The sequence below is a fragment of the Bos javanicus genome, chromosome 22 (genome assembly GCF_032452875.1).
Source record: "Bos javanicus breed banteng chromosome 22, ARS-OSU_banteng_1.0, whole genome shotgun sequence".
NCBI lineage: Eukaryota > Metazoa > Chordata > Mammalia > Artiodactyla > Bovidae > Bos > Bos javanicus.
In genome coordinates this window covers 30258541-30279245 of record NC_083889.1, presented here as the reverse complement: position 1 = coordinate 30279245, position 20705 = coordinate 30258541, and the positions used below count along the sequence as shown (strand labels likewise).

The following is a 20705-nucleotide window of genomic DNA, read 5'->3' as shown; positions in this document are numbered from 1 at the left end:
AGTACCTAGCAGTGAGTGCTCCCGCCTGAGTCAGGTATCTAGGAAGTTCGTTCTGCCTCAATCTTCACTTCAAGCCAAGGATGTAGGCACATTACCATCATCTTCTTTTTGTAAATGAGGAAGCTGAACCTGGAAAGCTTAAGTAACCAGCCCATGGCAGAGCCAGGATTTGAAGCCACAAGTGTGAGTCAAAGCCAAAGCTCATATTCCATCTGTTTGTGTCTCATGAGGACCAACTTCCTCCCAAACACTCAAAGAAGCCTTTAGAAGCCATATGGTCAGGTAAGATCAGGCTTGAGGTAACCTACCTCCAGATAACACAAATTCTGGTCAGTGAAGGAATGTCAGGAACCTGAAGAGTCACAGGTGACTACAATGAAAGAAGGAACACATCCCAATGGGTGCAACCAGCTACATAATTTGAGGGACCCAGTGCAAAATGAAAACAGGGGACCCCTTCTTCAGAACTATAAGAACTTCAAGATGGCGACAGCAGACGATCAAAGCAACCACAGGACTCTTCTGAGCACAGCTCCTCGCCTGTACGGGCGATACACCCACCCCTGCAGGCAGCCCAGTTCCACATGTCTCATTTCTTTGAAACGTTACTCCTTGCATTTCAACTGTATTCATCTCTTTATAAAGAACAATACATGAGTCACAAAGGACAAATATAATATTTAAAGTGGAAGAGAGAATCAACGGGTGGAGAAAGCACATGCATTCTTTTAACTTTACTCTAAATTATCCAAGGGTTGGGTGTGAGATACCAAGTGGCAGTCCCTGGACTTGCATGATGAGTCCCAGGAGACAATAATCAGTTTGGAAAGGAGCAGATCTAACTAGGCCCTAAGGCTAGAAACCTTAAGGGGATGCCAAGTAAGGCATCTCAACTGCTCCATTAATTAGATGGACAAGGGTTGATAGTTTGAGAAAAGTTTCATCTAAATAAGAGTCGCTAGTGTTCTCCTAGTGACATCTTGAATTGCCAGCCACTGTCCATGTGGTTCTTTTGAGTCATTCTAGAAACACTTTCCTAATGTACATCAACTGCCAAGTCATGTGACAGGCCAGGGACACGCCTGCCTGCCTCTGTGGAACTAACGAGCCAAAAACTGGGAATAAATGTCAGGTAAAATACAAAGACACATGAAATCACAAGGTATGGTAAGACCTATCAAGTCTGTGGAACCATGAGAGAAGAAACACAAACAAACAAACATGACCTTAGAGTTGCCACTGACAGGACAGGGGCAGGGCAGGTCACAGCACTGTGAACACTGCACTACAGCTCTCGCTGGACTCAGAATTAATCAGAAATACTTGAGGTCTTCAACTCAGACCATTTTAAATGATTTTGCTATCCACCCTGGAAGAGACAGCCCAGTAGAGTTCCAGGCTCCATACCATGCAGACCCAATCCTACGTGTCACTCTCCATATATGGGAAAGTGAAAGTGGGGGAGGCAGGGCAGAGGGGAAGGAAGGACAGGAGGAAAAGAGAAGCAGATCAGTCCCTTGAGACCAGAGAATGGCTTTAAAATAGAACCATTTCTTCTTTTTCCTCTTTCCTCCTCCAAAAAGCTCAAAAACCCTCTTTGAACCACTCATAGGCTACATCACTACAGGGTCTTAACATATTTTAACAGAGCTTTGTGTGCGCAAATACTACTAATACCAGAAATTGTGCCCCTTCCCTAGAAGCATCTCTCCAATCTGATTGTATATATGTAGTCTATGTGTACGGTATGTATGGCAACAGTGCTTAAGTAATATCTTGTCTCCACTTGCTTCTGATTTCTTTGAATTCTCATATTAACCTCTCTCGTGCTCTCTGTCTCTGTTTTAACAGTGCTGGGATTTTCCCTCTTTGAAACTTGACAGAAACATAAGATATTTCAGTTCTTGCTATGAGGCACTAAAGCGAATTGAAAATATCACCAGCACTTCAAGTCTCATTAGTTTCCTTTAAACACCTACTTGGTGGAAGTAAGCTAATGTGAACCTTTCTCACCCTGTTTAAATTCCAATATAAAACTTGTACACAACAATAAAATATGTGGCTCATTTGTCATGCTTCCATGAGCAACTGTGTCACTCACACCAAGAACCACAGGCTGGGTGTACAGAGCGCTTCTTTCCTATTTCCCATCACTCAATTGAGCCTTCTGTAGAAAAGCTTTTAACAACCACATCTGGCCTTTAATAAATCACTGCACTTTGTCTTCCTGCCAAAACTCCTCCTTTATCTAACTTACATCTTCATGATGAGATCGGAAATCGCGCATTATGGTGGTGACAAACAATTGTAATTATGTCATTAGTAGCCATTTAGTCCACAAAGGTGCTCAGAGAGGAAAGAGAATGCACAATAAGAAATATAGGATAATACATTGATCACAGTTCCAATCTGCTTTTACTTCATGAGTGTAAAAAGCTGGCGTAATTCTTGGGCACAGCAGGCAATAATGGCATACCACTTTATGAACTATGTAGCAATTTTATCCCCCTATCTACTTAAAAATAAAAAAGCATTTAATAGCTTGATGGAGACATAAAAAGTTATTTGTGATGCCTCGCTGATTATAATATTTATTTTTTAACTTTTCATAGAAGTGACTTTTTCTGTGAGGTAAGAAACTTGAGTTATTTGGGTTGAGAAAATGTAACAAGCATACATATGGGTGCATGTGTATACACTTTGGTATACATGTGTGGGCACATATTATGTATTGTGCACACACACACATATATATAATATATATGTATGTATTGTGCATGAGTACAAATACATCTAAGTATGTGTACACGTGTACACATACACACACTCATACAGGACTCAATGAACTTCTCAATGTGATAACATTCTCTAAGAACCTCCAAATCACAAAGGAAAAAGGGACTAAATAGAGATTTAAGAAAATGTGGCATTTATTGTGATTCCCACCATCTCTCTCATTGTGACATTTAGGAGTAAGGTATCCCAGCAGGTTTTAAAATAAACAATTATTTGGGTATCCCTACAGTTCTAAAACCCTGTATGTTTCTCCAATATCAGTAAAAAATCAGATGATGCCTGATCCTGCACAGAACAGAGTTCTACCATCCACCAAGGCTGAAGCACTAGTAACACAGGGACAGAGATGAGGGGCAGATGAGGGCTTTGGGGTAAAAGCTTCAATACCCTGCAGCCTACTGAGACCGAACACAATGAGATGAAAAGTCCTCTCCTACCACTTCTCCACACTTAAAATGCATCTACCTGAGATATAAAAGTCAAATGTATCAGAAGTCTACGTGGTCAGACTTTAGCAGGAGCAAAGTTATTTTATACAAAATCTCAGTCAGCCACTTGAACCTCTGCACTGCTTACAAAACTTCATTTCACTGTCAAATCTCTACGTGAGACAGGCTTTGAATCAAGTCATTTAGAAATTTCCTTGTTTGCTAATTCAACAACTATCTAGAAAATGTCTACTATGTTCCACATTGATCTGTTAATCCAAGGATAATTAAGATGTAGATATGGGGGCAAAAAGTTGGAATTTGACACTGATGCCAAATCTACCTAATGTTAACAATTACTGCCATGATTTGTAGAGATGGGGATTTTTTTTTTTTTTAAATAATAATAAGCTCTCAATTTTCCCCTTGCACTTGGCAGTGTATGTTTTTCTGGGAGGGTCAGAGGCTGAACTATCTTTTCCTTAAAAAAAAAAAAAACACAACTTTTTGGCAAATAAGTGAAATATTAGGCTTATATCTCTAATAGTGGGGTAAATCTTGTCGATATCATCAGCTGGCTGATTCAGCTCAGGATTGGCAGAAATGCAATGAAGCCACTGCTTTCAAAATGGTGATAAACAATCTAAAAACCAGGTATTTAATTGCACTGGATCTTCATAAAGTACAGTCTTTTCTGTTTTGATAATTAACTTATAATTATTGCTTCATGTGTACTTTCACCTGAATATAAAAACCTCAGGTTTTCAAAAGATGCTTCAGAAATAACAAAAGCTAATTTCTTTTTTTCCTCAGATGTTCTGTTAGGAAAAAAACAAAGTCCCATATCCACCCAACAAATTGCATAAGTTGCAGACACCCTCATTTTTCAATCTACTGGAGGAGAAATAAGAAAGTGACCATTACAGACAAAAACAGAGAGTAAAATTACAATAGTAAACAGAGGCTGTAAGAGAACACATAAAGGAGAAAGAAGTCTAAACCTAATGAAAACCAAAGAGCCTTCAGCCAAATTTCCCTACAAGCTATCGGCCTGATTTTTTCTTCATCAGTCTAAGGTCTCAGGATGTCTTTTAATGCTCGAGTCTTCCCTACCCCTACTCAAAACACTCTGACATTTAGAATTTTTTTTTTTTTTCCCTAAGAAAAGCTTATCTGGAGCTCACATGCTTCTTTGGTTACGTATGAAAGAAACTGCACTCACATCCACATTATCTTTATTTATCAACTCCCCTGCACACTGCCCCATGGGTACTAGCAGTTCAAAAGTTCAAAAAGGTTTTTGAAAATAAACCAAGATAGAAGACAGGCACCAATGCCTATTTGGAACTTACATTCTCCTGCCTTCTAGCATTCTCTAGACGATGGATCAAGAGGAATGATAAAAGATAGAGAGTGTGGCGGTTGCCAGGGGAAGGTATCAGTTGGTGTGGATGGCATTTCTCATACTGCCTGAAAAATTCATCCTGTCCCCACAAGCTGTCAGGCCTCAGCACAGGACTGATCTACCTACCACACCTCAGGATGAGAAGGAATAGTGGAAAGCCTCCTTCACATCAAAATTCTTCCTCCTGTCTATTCTTGTATTTTTCTTTTCTGGCAACCCACGCCAATAATTTTGCCCTGGAGAATTCTATGGACAGAGGAGCCTGGTGGGCTACAGTCCATGGGGTTGCAAAGAGTTGGACATGACTGAACGACTAACACTTTCTTTTCTTTTGTTCTATTTTTGTGTGCTGTTACTTCAAACAATCCTCTGGAAAGTTCCATTAGCCTCTTGAAAGTGATGGTTGAGAAAGCTTAAAAAACAGGCCTGTGATGGTTCAACCTCTCTGAAACTCTCTAAGCGCTGGATTAATTGGTTGATGCCTTCCTTCTATAAACCATGTTCTACTTGTAACAGAAGATGAAGCTGATTGCTAGTCAATCAATGGAGTGGGACTGAAATCAGTGGACACAATACAATGCAAATCATCTGTTATATAAAATATTTGGGACCTGAGCAGATCATTGCCTCCTCTTGAGGATTTGCTATCTTGAGGATTTCAGCTGAATAGAATCCAGCTGAAATAAACAGTTATTCTGAAGACAGAATTATTCTCCTCCACTTTTTCTGCAGACTAGAGAGTCCTTGAGGAAAGGAATAACACATGAACACCTTTCTAAACTCCATGATGGCAAGTTCCAAATGAGGGAGCGGTATACCTTAAGTAAATATAATTAATTGCCCCAGCAATTCTACTTCTCTGTATTGACTCTAAAGAAACAAAATGTCAAAATGTTTATGACAGTAAAAAAAAAAAATTATAAACATCCATCAATGTTGGAATGAGTAAGCACAACTCATCGTCAGTGGATGAATACAGTGGACAATTTCAGCAGGGTAAGCTGAAGTGAAGTAAAATTGCTCAGCTGTGTCCGACTCTTTGCGACCCCATGGACTATAATGCACCAGGCTTCTCTGACCATGGGATTCCCTAGGCAAGAATACTGGAGTGGGTAGCCATTCCCTTCTCCAGGGATCTTCCCAACCCAAGGATTGAACCTGGGTCTTCTGCATTGCAGGCGGATTCTTTACTGTCTGAGACACCAGAGAAGGCAGAGTAAGCTAGATCTATACATATTAATTTCTCCCCTGGAGAAGGAAATGGCAACCCACTCCAGTATCCTTGCCTGGAGAATCCCATGGACAGAGGAGCCTGGTAGGCTATAGTCCACGGGGTCGCAAAGAGTCGGACATGACTGAGCGACTTTTTACTTTATTTTACTTTATACATATTAACACTGCATCATTCTCAAAATCAAGGATGAATAAGAAAGCATGAAGGAGTTAGGAGACAAATACATCTTGATGCTAAACTTATAAACTAAAAACTCTCCAAAAAGGCTAACTATGTAAATACACATATAAAAATGGAATGGAATAAGGAACTCCAAACTCCTAATGAAAAGCGTTTCTAAGGAATGCGAAGAACAGTTAAAGGGGATCCTGCTAGTGCTGAAACCTTTTATTCCTTTTAAATAGATCTACAAGCAAACAGGGGCACCTTCCCAGGTGGCTCAATGGTAAAGAATCTGCCTGCCAATGCAGGAGACACAGGAGACATGGGTTCAAATCCCTGGGTCAGGAAGATCCCCTAGAAGAGGAAATGGCAACTCACTCCAGTGTTCTTCCCTGAAAATCTCACGGACAGAGGAGTGTGATGGGCTGCAGTCCATTAGGGTCTCAAAAAGTCAGACACAACTGACCACACACAAGCAAACAGGACAAAATGTTAACATCTGTCATTCAAGTCGGAGAGGATGCAGGTGACTGCTCATCTTTGTGCTTTCCTCTTTTACATATCCTGGGCTCCTCCTCCAGACACGTGCCAAATATAATTCCGAAAATGGTTTGAAAATCATTCCATGAGTTAGGGTGTCTTTTTACATACACTTGACCAAGCCTACTCTTCATCAGATGAAGAGATTTTACAAGCAAAGCCAGATTCATTTCTCAAAAGAGAAAGTCTAGTTTGGGGGATTTACTAGGTTTGTTTGCTTGTTTTGTTGGAAATATCATAACTCAAAGTATCTGGAGATTGGGAATAAAGAAGCTGGACCTCTTCAAATTCACAGAACCCTAGCTTGTTCACACGTGGCTGACCATCAGCTGCTCTTCTTGGGTCCATTCAGAGGGAGGAAGATGAGTCTTCAATAAAACAAAAACTTGCCTGAACCTCCAAACTGGAGACAGCTTTAAAAAAAAAAGATCTGTGCTTCCCACCCAATGTCTGCAGGTTGATGGCTGCTAAATGGAAATATAAGGAAGGGCCACACAAAACCAAGGGCATCATCAAGGTCTGGACTGGGATTAGAGAACGGTGACTGATGTGATATACATATGTCCTACCTTTTTGAGAAAGACCCAAGGAATGACAGAGTTCCAAAGACAAAGCAAACTGGCCATCCAAATGGAAGCTATGTGAAGGAAAAAGTTTAAGAAGATCAAAGTCAGTGACATTATTTGCTTTCAACAGTAACAATAATATCCATGACAAGAGACCTGTGTTTTGCAAAATATAAGACTTAGAACAATGGCCTATGATTAATTTATTCAAAGGAAAGGATGGCTGAGGGTGCCGCGATGAGTTGGGTGAATTCTTTCTGAAACCAGACCTGATTGTTAGGCCTGATATTGTTAACCTGTTCCCTAAGAATCACGGGGTCAAAGTGCAGGTTTTCTTACTGACAATTGACCAGGTTTCTAAAAATGTTGTACAAAGGCCATTAAGTACAGAAAGGAAACATAATTGTTGACTTTAAATATGCAGGTAAAAGTCACAGTAAATAACAATAATTTGCTTGGATTATTGTTCCATACGGCATTTCACAGAAATCCAGCATACAATTTGCAAGAAAGTGCAGGCAAATTAATTGTATACTTTCACCTTTTCTTCTCAACTCACATATGAGAAGAATAACATTTTACCCCATGCAGAGAAGCCCCATACACGGCATACAGTTTTGAAAAGAACCTAATCAATAGTATCAACTGAACCCAAGATTAGATTAAATGGCAGACAGAGGCAAACAGCCTATAACCATTAAGAATCATCATTCCCATGGCTTTCAACCTCCTGCGCCTTGACGGCAGGCAACAGGGCAGTATGGTTTATCATGCAGAGACTGAATCTGATACAAAGTGCCACCCTCAGGCTGAGGGCTGATGCAGGTAATGGTTTGTGAAATGCCTCCAAAGGCTAAGAGTCTGACGCCGCCAGCTTCCAAAATCCTCCAATGCTGCCCACCAAGCAAGCCTTACCTGGGTGTCTGCCCAGGGGCAAGCAGACACAGCCTTCAACTCAGAGCAGGACGTTGGTTCAAGATCAGACTCCAGGGTTTACTACTTGTGCCACTATGGAAAAGCTACCTAACTTTACTGATCCTCTCGACACTCCGTGGAATGGGTCTCCTAACAGACTTGACCTCGGAAGGCAGTTGTGAGCACAAGGCATGTAAGTCAGCCAGGCTCTGTGTCTACTGTTAACTCATCAGGGAGCTAGCTGGGTGTGTCCAAATCGTGATCACACAGCCACCGCAACAGCTTCCCTTTATGGAGTAAACACCATGCCAGAAACAAATGTCCCTTTCACGTGCCAGGATCCTGAAACCCAAGGTAGAAAATCCCCACAACCCCATATTACAGCTGGGGAATCTGAAGCTAAGAGTAACCTGCTCACTCACCCAGCTGGTCCAAGTTGATGCTAAAAAGGAAACCAGGTTTACCTGAGGCCAAAGCTATCCCCTAAACCAGTGTTTCACCTCCCTGGTTGTACATATGAGTCACTGGGAGAACTTGCAAAATTCTCACACCTAGACCACCCTCTGGGATCTAGGCTCTAGGTATTAGCATTTCGAAAGTTCCAGGTACAGTCATGCTTAAGAACAACTGTTCTAGTCACTATCTAACACCAGGAGTGTGGTTCTTCTCCAATGTGTTAGTTTCTTCCTGCTACTATAGCAAATTACCATCGAATAGGGATTAACAATGTACACATTTATAGTCTTACAGTTCTGCAGGTCATAAGTCCAAAATGAGTCACCAGGATAAAACCAGGAAGCTTGGAAGGTCTGTGTTCTTCCATAGGCCACAGGAAAATATCTGCTTCCTTGCTTGTCTTTTCTAGCTTCTAGAGGCTGCCTGCATTCCTGGGCATGTGGTTCCATCTCTCATTTTCAAAGTCAGGTACACTGGACAGGCCCTTCTCCCTCTACCATCCCTTTTTTCTATACCTTCAATCTCCTGCTTCAACTTTTAAGGATACTATAAGGAGAAAAGGAGAGAAGCTAAAGGCAAAAAAGAGAAGGGAAAATATAAGCCTCTGAATGCAGAGTTCCAAAGAATAGCAAGGAGATACAAGAAAGCCTTCCTCAGTGATCAATGCAAAGAAATAGAGGAAAACAATAGAATGGGAAAGACTGGAGATCTCTTCAAGAAAATTATAGATACCAAGGGAACATTTCAGGCAAAGATGGGAAAAATAAAAAACAGAAATGGTATGGACTTAACAGAAACAGAAGATATTAAGAAGAGGTGACAAGAATACAGAGAAAAACTATACAAAAAAGATCTTCATGACCCAGATAATCACGACAGTGTGATCATTCACCTAGAGCTAGACATCCTGGAATGAGAAGTCAAGTGGGCCTTAGGAAGCATCACTATGAACAAAGTCAGTGGTAGTGATGGAATTCCAGTTAACAAATCCTAAAAGACAATGGTATTAAAGTGCTGCACTCAATATGTTGGCTAATTTGGAAGACTCAGCAGTGGCTAGTGGACTGGAAAAGGTCAGTTTTCATTCTAATCCCAAGGAAAGACAATGCCAAAGAATGTTCAAAGTACGACACAAAGGCACTTATCTCATACGCTAGCAAAGTAATGCTCAAAATTCTCCAAGCTAGGCTTCAACAATATGTGAACCATGAACTTCCAGATATTCAAGTTGGATTTAGAAAAGGCAGAGGAACCAGAGATCAATTGCCAACATCTGTTGGATCACTGAGAAAGCAAGAGAGTTCCAGAAAAACATCTATTTTTGCTTTACTGACTACACCAAAGCCTTTGACTGTGTGGATCACAATAAACTGTGGAAAATTCTTTAAAATATGGCAGTACCAGACCACCTGACCTGCTTCCTGAGAAATCTGTATGCAGGTCAAGAAGCAACAGTTAGAATTGGACATGGAACAACAGACTGGTTCCAAATCGGGAAAGGAGTACATCAAGGCTGTACATTGTCACCATGCTTATTTAACTTATATGCAGAGTACATCATGAGAAACGCTGAGCTGGATGAAGCACAAGCTGGAATCAAGATTGCCGGGAGAAATATCAATAACCTCAGATATACAGATGACACCACCCTTATGGCAGAAAGTGAAGAGGAACTAAAAAGCCTCTTGATGAAAGTGAAAGAGGAGAGTGAAAAAGTTGGCTTAAAAGCTCAACATTCATAAAACTAAGATCATGGTACCCAGTCCCATCACTTTATGGCAAATAGATGGGGAAACAACAGAAAGGTGAGAGAATTTATTTGGGGGGGCTCCAAAATCACTGCAGATGGTGGCAGCAGCCATGAAATTAAAAGAGGCTTGCTCTTTGGAAGAAAAGCTATGACCAACCTAGACAACATATTAAAAAGCAGAGACATTACTTTGCTGACAAAATTCCATCTAGTCAAAGCTATATTTTTTCTAGTAGTCATGTATGGATGTGAGAGTTGGACCATAGAGAAAGCTGAGGGCTTAAGAATTGATGCTTTTGAACTGTGGTGTTGGAGAAGACTCTTGGGAGTCCCTTGGACTACAAGGAGATCCAACCAGTCCATCCTAAGGGATATCAGTCCTGGGCGTTCATTGGAAGGACTGATGCTGAAGCTGAAACGCCAATACTTTGGCCAACTGATGTGAAGAACTGACTAATTAGAAAAGACCCTGATGCTGGGAAAGATTGAAGGCGGGAGGAGAAGGGGATGACAGAGGATAAGATGGTTGGATGGCATCACCTACTGTATGGACATGAGTTTGAGTAAACTCCGGGAGTTGGTGATGGACAGGGAAGCCTGGTGTGCTGCAGTCCATGGGATCACAAAGAGATGGACACAACTGAGCGAGTGAACTGAACTGACAATGACCCTGCGTCCACTGTGATAATCCTGGATAATCTTCCACATGCAAGGTCAGGTGATTAGCAATTTTAATCTCATCTATAAATCTAGTTCCCCTTTGCCATATAATGTATTCCCAGGCTCTAGGGATCCAGAAGCAGGTATCTTCAGGCGGCATTACACTGCCTACCACACCTGAAAATTTTACCTCTAGGCCGGAATCATGGATAAAGGAGTACATTCTAAAGATGACCTGAAATGTGGTCTTGGTATATCAGCCTCTTGCTCACTTAATAGTTTTACGGGGAATATCTTATTTGACTTAGGTACCAAGAGTAACAGTCCAGGGGCTTCCCTGGTGGTTCAGTGGTAAAGGAGGCGCCTCAGTGCAGGAGACGTGAGTTTGATCCCTGGGTCGGGAAGATCCCTAGAGAGAGAAGTGGCAACCCATTCTGGTATTCTTGCCTGGGAAATCCCATGGACAGAGGAGCCTGGCGGGCTACACAGTCCGTGGGGTCACAAAAGAGTCGGGACACAAGTTAGTGACTGAACCACCACAACACAGTGGCTGAAGCACAAAAGGTGCTCAAGAGATATCTCTGGAAGAAAGAAACGAAAGGATCTCACATTTCTCCCGCCACAGCATTTTATATCAGATATCCTATCAAGTTTAATTAAGAAAGAGATAACCAAAATGGCTTCTAATTGGATATTCACATGAACAATTTCTGCTGGATTCTAAATACAGCCACTCCACTCTGCTCCTGCAGTAGAAACTGTATGGCACCCACTCTCAGCACACGGAACCCTGCGTGGAACTGTAGAAGAACCTGGGGATAATACGCCCTCAAACTTGAATCTTCTTTGCCAGTGGTCACCACAGGAACAAACCGCTTTCAGGAGGGTGTTTTTCATTGGGTTTGTGTATTGGGTTGTTTTGTTGAGGAGGTGGGGAGAAATAAGGGACACTTACTTTAAAAAAAAAAAGAAAGAAATCATGATTCTAATCCTTAAAATGACTAAAATAGTTTCATCCTTTCATAACCTGTCATCACGCATGTTTCTCTAAAATTAAACACATATGGCTCAAGCCAGAGTTACATTATGCACCATATTATGTAATTATCTTTTCAATTTATTACTCCTCAAAATAGAAAAAGATTAGCCCGTGTTTCTTAAGTCTGAGTAAACATATGGCCTGAAGATTGTAAATGACATCCTATCTTTAAAAGAGTTTCCAAGACTAAACAACACACAATGCTCTGTCCGCAAAGGCCATATGTGATAGCAGGGTTGTAAGATATGGAAGATATGTGTGTGTGTACATATATATATGTATATATATACATTTTCTTGCTTTCTGCCATGTCTTTGATGTCGTGAAATATTCCTGCCAGCAGATCATAAATAGCAAAAAAAGAGACCAAAAATATCTCCATTTCAGTATGTCCCATTAGCATCAGTTAACTTGGGTCCTGTTTAATCCTTAAGGAGAAGGTCGCCAGTCATCTAGGTGTTCATACAAGAATTATCGGTCTCTGTACACTCCTGGAGCTTTGAGCCCGCTTCCCTGATAGCCTGGATGCATCCATTCTCATGTTACCTGGTGATTTAAGATCTCTGTTGAGACCCTCTGCTTGATCACTGTCCTCTTCTTCCTGGTCAGAAAAGGAAATACTCAAGCAGGGGTGCTCACAGCTGCCAACAACCCCCTTCCGACAGCTACAATCAACGGATTCCAGAGGCTCCCAGTGCCATGCAGCAGAGCTCAGGGTCTGACAATGGCTTGATTATCAAAACCTTTCTTCAGGGGAGTTGGCGACTTGAAGACTTTTGATTTGCAACAGGCAGAAATTTCTACATAGGGCTGCCAAGCAGAAAGGAAGTATTCTGGAGACAATTCATACTCAAATCAATTTAACTGTTTACCCCATGTTGAGCGATATCAGAAATGTAATGGTATGAGAGGGTTTCTGATGCCTTTATATCCCCCTTAACTGAAAAGGATGGTTTATTTTTTTATATATATATATATATATATATTTTATATATTTTTAAAGTAATAATCCAGCAAGTTGAAGACCAGCTAATCAGGCTTTCACAGAACTGTCACCATATGTGCATTCACAAGGGTTTTACATAAACATTTTGCTATGAATGTCCAGCAAGAAATTGTGGATTTGAGAAGACTTTTCCTCAAGAAAATATAATTTCCTGTGGATTGATACCAACAGCTGGCAATGGTGTTGCAAAGTAAATTTAAAGTATATAGCATCTGATATTTTATTGACTAATGAGGAACCTTTTCGGTAAGACTTTAAAACAGTTCAAGGATGTTTTACTCTGCCATGATGTAACAGCTACTCATTTTCAAATCATAAAGGCAATTCTTTTTATTTGCTCTAAATGGGTAACCAAAGACAGGGAGACCAGTTCTTATCCTCTCATAATCACTGCACAGTAGAACATACAGAAACTCGGTTTCTAACATCTATGATAAGACTGCTACTGCTAAGCCACTTCAGTCGTGTCCTTCTCTGTGCGACCCCATAGACAGCAGCCCACCAGGCTCCCCCGTCCCTGGGATTCTCCAGGCAAGAAGAGTGGAGTGGGTTGCCATTTCCTTCTCCAATGCAGGAGAGTGAAAAGTGAAAGTGAAGTCGCTCAGTCGTGTCCGACTCTTAGCGACCCCATGGACTGCAGCCCACCAGGCTCCTCCATCCATGGAATTTTCCAGGAAAGAATACTGGAGTAGGGTGCCATTGCCTTCTCCATGATAAGACTACAGCCAACTAAAAATAAACCACACATTTGGCTACAAAAGGATGTATCTCAGAGGCAGAATCACTGAACAAATCTTTCAGGCTCCATTCCATGTTGACTAAATCTTTGAAACCAGAAGTGCCATGTTTACATTATCTGGCACCTTCTCATTTAATACAGATTGACACTGATATTCCCCAGAGAAATGGGTGATAGTTCAATCAGGAAGAAATATGTCATATTTATATATACATATTATATATGTAAGATTAATATAAATGGGAGGCTTTTCTTATGAGTGGGTTCTCATCACAGGGCCTTTGCGCTTGCTGCTCTCCTCCTGAAATGCCCTTCCCCTAAGCTTCTGCATGGCCCCCTCAGGTCTCACTGTCCTTTTCTTCCTTAATGTAAAAATCATACACCCTTCACTCACACACCCCATTCCATTTCCTGCCCCGGAATTACTTTCTCTCTATCACTTACCACCATGAAACATACACTTAATTTGGTTTCTGTCTTCTCTACTAGGATGAAAGCACCCTAAGACCAGAGAATGGTTCTGTCCACAGCTGTATACCCAACATGTGAGACAGGACCTGGAATGTAACTGACACTGATAAATTTACTGAGGGAACAAAGTAACAAGCGAATGAATGAATGAATGAATGAATGTGCCAATACAACAGCCTAAATGTTGCCTTCAGCAGGCACTAGGCCAAGAAGCACATTAATCTATAGTAGTACAATTATACTTAGGCTCGTCTATCATTCCAATGAAAAGGGGCTGAGTCTGAGCTGCTGCTGCTAAGTCACTTCAGCCGTGTCCGACTCTGTGCGACCCCATAGACAGCAGCCCACCAGGCTCCCCCGTTCCTGGGATTCTCCAGGCAAGAACACTGGAGTGGGTTGCCATTTCCTTTGCATGAAAGTGAAAAGTGAAAGTGAAGTTGCTCAGTCGTGTCTGACTCTTCGTGACCCCATGGACTGCAGCCCACCAGGCTCCTCCGTCCATGGGATTTTCCAAGCAAGAGCACTGGAGTGGGGTGCCATTGCCTTCTCTGAAGTCTGAGCTAATTCCCTTTAAAAAAAAAAAAGCAGGGGGAGGGGGTGAATTTCAGGCTAATATGAAACAAGTATAAGGAAAAACTAAAACAAAAACCTTGAAAAAACAATATGATCTAGCAGTTAGGTACCATAACTCTGGGGTCAGACTGCCTGGGTTCAAGTGTCAGTTTCTCAGGTAAAAAACTATGTATTTTCAGTAAGAAATCTCACTTTTCTAGGCCTTGGTTCCCATGGCTATAAAAGATGGTCAATTATAGGGCTTCACCACTCAAGAGTTTTAGTGACAATACAATTAGGGACTTAAAGTAAGCACCATGTCAGGCACATAATAATGCTCACTAATTATTCCTGTAAGTGATTTTCCATTTCAAAAATTCAAATAATTTAGAGTCTTGAAAGGAGATCTGGAGATACTGTTGATACTTTTTTCCTATTTCACTTTCCACAATTTTTTTTAAGTGAAAAGTTTGTTTCTCTGAGATACTTACAGATTTATAAATTTTAGAGTAGATTATTATTTTTACGTTTCAAAATTTTTTTCCATTTCAAGAAAGTACAATATGCTTCCTGCTGTAACTTCTTTCTTCCCCCTGATGTTACTTTACTCATTAGAGGCACAGCCTTCTTCACTCAACCAAAGATGCATCTTTATTGTTGGGTACCCCAAAATTAATTTGTGTTCATAAAACTGCCCATACACTGACTCAACGTTCTGCATATATGCCCAGAAGAATTATCAAATAAATGCCCAAACCTGCTGTAACACATTTTACAACATTTCTCCAAATGCAGACATTGATGCTTCTTGAGTCTTTGAGGAATGCATCATGGGAAAAATTCAGGACTTCAACTAGAGTCTGCTTCATTCCTCGAAACCTGACTTTTCTAAAACTGAACTACACATCGCTGCCCTCTGCAAAAAAAAAAAAAAAAAAAGCAATAAATGTATTTTTCTCAGAACAAACATCTTTTTCTCAAGAAAGGCTGGTTCTCTGTCTATTTTTCTCACCCACTGCTGCTGTTGAAAGTCAACTGAGGGATACTAATCCTTACCATGTGCAGCTTCACATGATTAACAGGCAGGATGACCAGCCTTTTACTCCAAGAGATGCAGGATTGAGGGCATGTCTTAGAGGCTCTATGGTTTGATGCATAGAAGATGTAGTAGAAGTGATGTGTTACTGGACAGATACCACATGATGCAAAATAATTCTTTAAATTCACATAGACTAAGTACAAGTGCTTACATTTTGACACAACACAATGTACAGGATTTCTACACATTTGTAACTCCTTGCCCCATTTACTTATAGCTTATGAATCTACTCCGGGTCGCCCTGCAGAGGAGACAGATCCGTCCAGGAATTACAGGAGAGACTGAATGACCTTTTTACAATATTTTCTGATTGCCTGATATCGACATGTGGCAGGCAAAGCCTCTTACAGAGAATGACCCAAGGAAAGAAGCATGGGTTCGTGGCTCCTCCGATGAGGAAGACCAAACGAGCACCAGCTTGTGAGTGAGGGAAACCTCAGTTCTGATTCTGCCTCGCCACTCACAGTTGTGATCCAGGGCAAGTCACTCAATCTCTTTTGATTTGTCATGGATAATCTGAGGGAGGGAAGAACAGGGGTCGAAATATCCATCTCATTGATTAAGAGTAGGATCACATTCATCAGAATGCCCAACACTGTGACTGATATACAAAGCTGCAAACTCTCAAAAGTGACCATGAATGTTCTTATTCCTATAGAAAGTGGAAGTGCTTCAATACAGAGCAGTCAGTCTCTTGCCCTAATGGCGCCTGTCTCCTCCTATCATCTTTGAAACAACCTGTGGTGCCTGGAGTAATGGTTCTTGTCCTGCTTGGCAATCACTTCAAAATGGTTTGAGAATGGAGGGGCAGGCAGTGTGGCTAGCAGGGTATGGAGCTGTCCAGACTTGACCTTTGCACCTGGGCACCCTTATTTAATGTCCCAAAGTATCAAACGCCTTGCCTGAAATTCCATGAGGGTTCTAAATAACTACCTCCCAAACTATCTTTTGCAATAATGTCACAAGATCTACACAGTCAGGGTAAAGGCAGATTTATAGGGCTAAAATGTCTGTCATACTTCCCACTCTGATCATAGGGACACCAATGCTTTGTCTGTCGTGTTCTTAATGCAATGACCATGTTAAGGGGGTAAAACAAGATGCCGCTAGAGTCAAAGTGAGCCTAGACCAAGGACTGAAAGATAAGGCAAAAGGTAATCACAGATGGAGCACAAGAAAGCCCAGCTACCCCAAAAGTGAATGTTAACCAAGACAGATGTCATTCTGAATACTTCAAAATGATGCAACCGAATCTTCTCTTTGAGTAAAGAATAGAAGAAATGACACAGGAATAAAAGGTGGGTCTCACACAGGGGGTTGTGATCCCAAGTGAGACTGGGCTCCCTCCTTTGTATCTTGTGAACACTGTACATCGACCCCACCCCTCCTCCACCTTCAGATTCAGCACCTGGACACCCTGACAACCAACTCACAGCATACACAAATTTTAAAAGAGAAAGAAAATGGAGAATAAACACATTTTGGGTTAAATATGTTTGACTAATTAAAAATATTGTCCTGCTTAATATAGGCAAACTGACTGGAGAATTAATGTGCCACCTGTCCACACATTTAGTAAGAGTAAAAACTTAAGACAGAAATTTCAATAGGTGCTTTGTCTCCTGATGGATAGGAAAGGCTGTCCAAATTCATATCCAGGGCTCCTTTCCTTTGAAAACACAAAGAAAGGGAGAGAGGAGGGAAGAAGTAAACTAGCTATTCAGCTAGTTAAAACACCCACCCCCCCTCCCCCCCGACACCACACATACCCTAAATATCCAACCAATAAGGAACTGGCTAAAAACAATGGCAATACACCCATATAAGATAATGCTGGGGGCTGCCACTAAAATGTAAAGTCACACATCTGTATTAAGGATATAGCAAGAGGTCCACTCTATATATACTACACCTTTACTATTTGTTTAATTTGTCTTCTCATCCCTCAATGGATTTTATCCCCCTCAACAATTTTTAATGAAAATAAAACTTCAACTTTTTCAGAAAAGTTAAGACAGACAATTCATGTAACAGTCATATACCAACTCCAAGATGCTACATATTAACAATATCCTCAGCTTGGTTTGCCATACATCTTTAGTCATCTATTGTATCTTAGATATCAGAGTAAGCTCCATGATATATTCTAAAGGGAAAAGATCAACTACTAAAGCACAGGCACAATACTATCTCACTTTTGAAAATATATATGGGTGTGTGCACTCACATGCCTAGAAAAAACAATGGAAGGAAATACCACAAAATGTTACTATTAACAATCTACTTTTTTTCTCATTGCCTACCACACATGCACACATTTATGTTCTCTTCTCTTCCTCTACCCGCCCCACTTTTTTTGGACCAACATTTATTCCTTGTAAAATAAATAGATATGTAATTAGAGTAAAGAAACAGATGAGAAGAGGGCAAACAGCTAGGAATGAGGCAGCGCAGAAAGGAAATACTCAAAGTCGTGACCATATCCCTCCATCAACAGCGGTAGCTCTGTGAAAAGCTAAGTGCCCGACTCCCAAATGGAAATGCTGACCAAGAAGGCCAAAGAAAGTCAACAGAGAAGGAACCCAACTGCCATTCCTGATGACCATCCAAGTCTTTTCATAAGCAGACTAGCTACTTTTCAGATAGAGTTTTAGAACAATTTCCAATCACCTCCCTGAGACTATCAGTGGGAAGTGATGGGGATTTCCTGATCCCAGGCTCTAGTGGGCACCTGCTGTCATAAACAACCCACTACATCAGTTTTCCAATACAGAAGTTAAATAGACCCCCATTTTTGGCCTCCACACCATCTGGGGACTTTCTTATCAGGAAGCACTTGGGCAGCATCTACCTGGGGCCTGGCCCTTGGCAGGAAAGACAAGAACATCCCAGACTCAGGACTGTCCAGCTCTGCAGCACATCCTATACCCCAGACATCACTTTATGTTGTTCCCACTGCTTTATCTTTCCATCAATGCATTTGTCTGTCAATTTAAGGACTCACTGGATAAGATTTAAGGTCTAATTTCCATTCATTGAAAGAGTGGGACAAATAAAGGGGCATTTCCTCTGCCCCAAAGACTATTCTGACAGCAGCTCTTAGAGAGAACCTTCTAGACAACACTCTAGCCCTCTGTTGAAGGTTGAAAGGGGAGGTCACGAGAAGGCCCAGGAGAACAAAAGAAGAATTTGAAGGCCTGGGTTTCAAAGGCACCTCTTTAGAGCCTTGCTTGTAAAGACTGGATGTCCCTATGACAACAGAATGGATAAGGGATAATAAAATAGTCACAGAGCGCACAGGATAAAAATGATGCCTGAGATCAGCCATTCTAAGTGTTAAACAGTAGTGGCTGATGGAGCAGAAAAGTCTAATAGTACCATAAGTTAGTCTTCAAATCCTGCATCTGGCTTCACGTTAGTAATCTACTGTCAAGTTTTACTTCAGAATGCTCTATTCTACTGGTACTTTCTCATTGTTCTTGTTACTCATTAAAAAAATAAAATAAAAGGTACTACCAAAATATACTATGTTCACATACTATGAGAATTCCAGGCATTTGGAAATACAGCCTTATGTTTTCATTCATATCTTAAGTCATCTGTACCAGCACCTTCTCCTCCCATCCTCAAAACACATATACACACATGTATTCTAAAGATTAGCATTCCAGGCCATAGACATAGGTTTGTAATCAGAAATAAGTATACTAAACCACTGCCCCTCCCCCAGACACTCATAAGGCACACATGTATTTCAGAAGCTCTGAGAAAGAAGCCAAGCATGGCCCTAACTGGTTTGTCTATAGAATTTTTTTATTTACTCAGTAATCATCTGATTTCATAAAATCTCATGAAAAATCATAAGGATCCCAATGAAGAGTGAGTATCCTTAAGCAGGATAATACCTTTTCAATTTGTAAATTGTGAGTATAATTTTAAGTCTTTATTGATAACAAAGAATGTTTCAAGCATCCATGAAACTTTGTAGGATGTATACATAAAAAGTTTTCTGAACCTGAGTCTTTGATGTAAGAGTCAGTATTTATACATATAAAACTTAGAATGTCAGAGCCAGAAGGAAACTTAGTTATCATGCAATTCAATTCTCTCATTTCACACATAAGGACACTGAGCGATGTTAAGTGGCTTATGCGTGATTGTGGGGCCATAAATGATCCCAAAACACCAAGTGAAGAGCTAGAGAGAAAGACAGAGAGATGGAGAGGGTGGGGGGCAGGCATTATTAGGAAAACAATGATCCGAGAAAAACTCAAATATTAGTTTTTCTTTTTCCCCCCATTATGGGCATTAGTAACTAATGCTGAGGTCTTTGACTATAAAATAATCATGACCGCAAACTAGCCCTAACCCAAAACACAGAATCACACCCCCCCAACAATACAGAACCTCAGCCCTGTAACATAAAGACAACTTTAGAAAACTGATGACATACACCACTTAAAGAGCAACCACTTAGTTTATAGTAAACCATTTGGTTTGGTTTTAAAGTAGGACTTCAAAAGGGCTCAAAATAATCAAAACTTTAGATTATAGCATGTTTCAAAATAGAAAAAACAGACCAACTACTATAGCCATTTGCCCAAGTAGTATTTACAAAGGATCTACTTCGTGCTAGGCATTGTGTTTAGAGACCAGAATACAATAAATAGTACGCAGAAAGTTATACTCTTGCCTGTGGGAACTGGTAAGAAGACTAGGATTAATCACTATAGAAACAAAGATACATTAGAAACTGTACTGGGATGCCACACAAGCAAGTGAAATGGGGCCAGGAGAAAGTTTAAGGGGGGCTTTGGCAAAGGCAGAGAAATCAAGGAATGATTCCTTCAGGATTTTACAATTGAGCAGGGAGCTTAAGAACAGGTG

The 20705-nt window shown here is 40.8% G+C and overlaps 1 protein-coding gene across 20 annotated transcripts in view; it reads right to left on the bottom strand.

The window, feature by feature from the left end:
- Positions 1–20705, bottom strand: part of FOXP1 (forkhead box P1) — a 627865-nt gene that overhangs the window by 431762 nt on the left and 175398 nt on the right. Inside the window, exon 4 of one of the 20 annotated variants that reach the window (XM_061397364.1) lies at positions 15477–15635. The exons of 18 other annotated variants lie outside the window; for them this stretch is intronic. The gene's annotated coding sequence lies outside the window, so the exon portion shown is untranslated. Of the gene's footprint in view, positions 1–7134; positions 7203–15476; positions 15636–20705 lie in introns of all 20 variants that reach the window. One more of the 20 variants, XM_061397367.1, reaches the window with a different exon arrangement.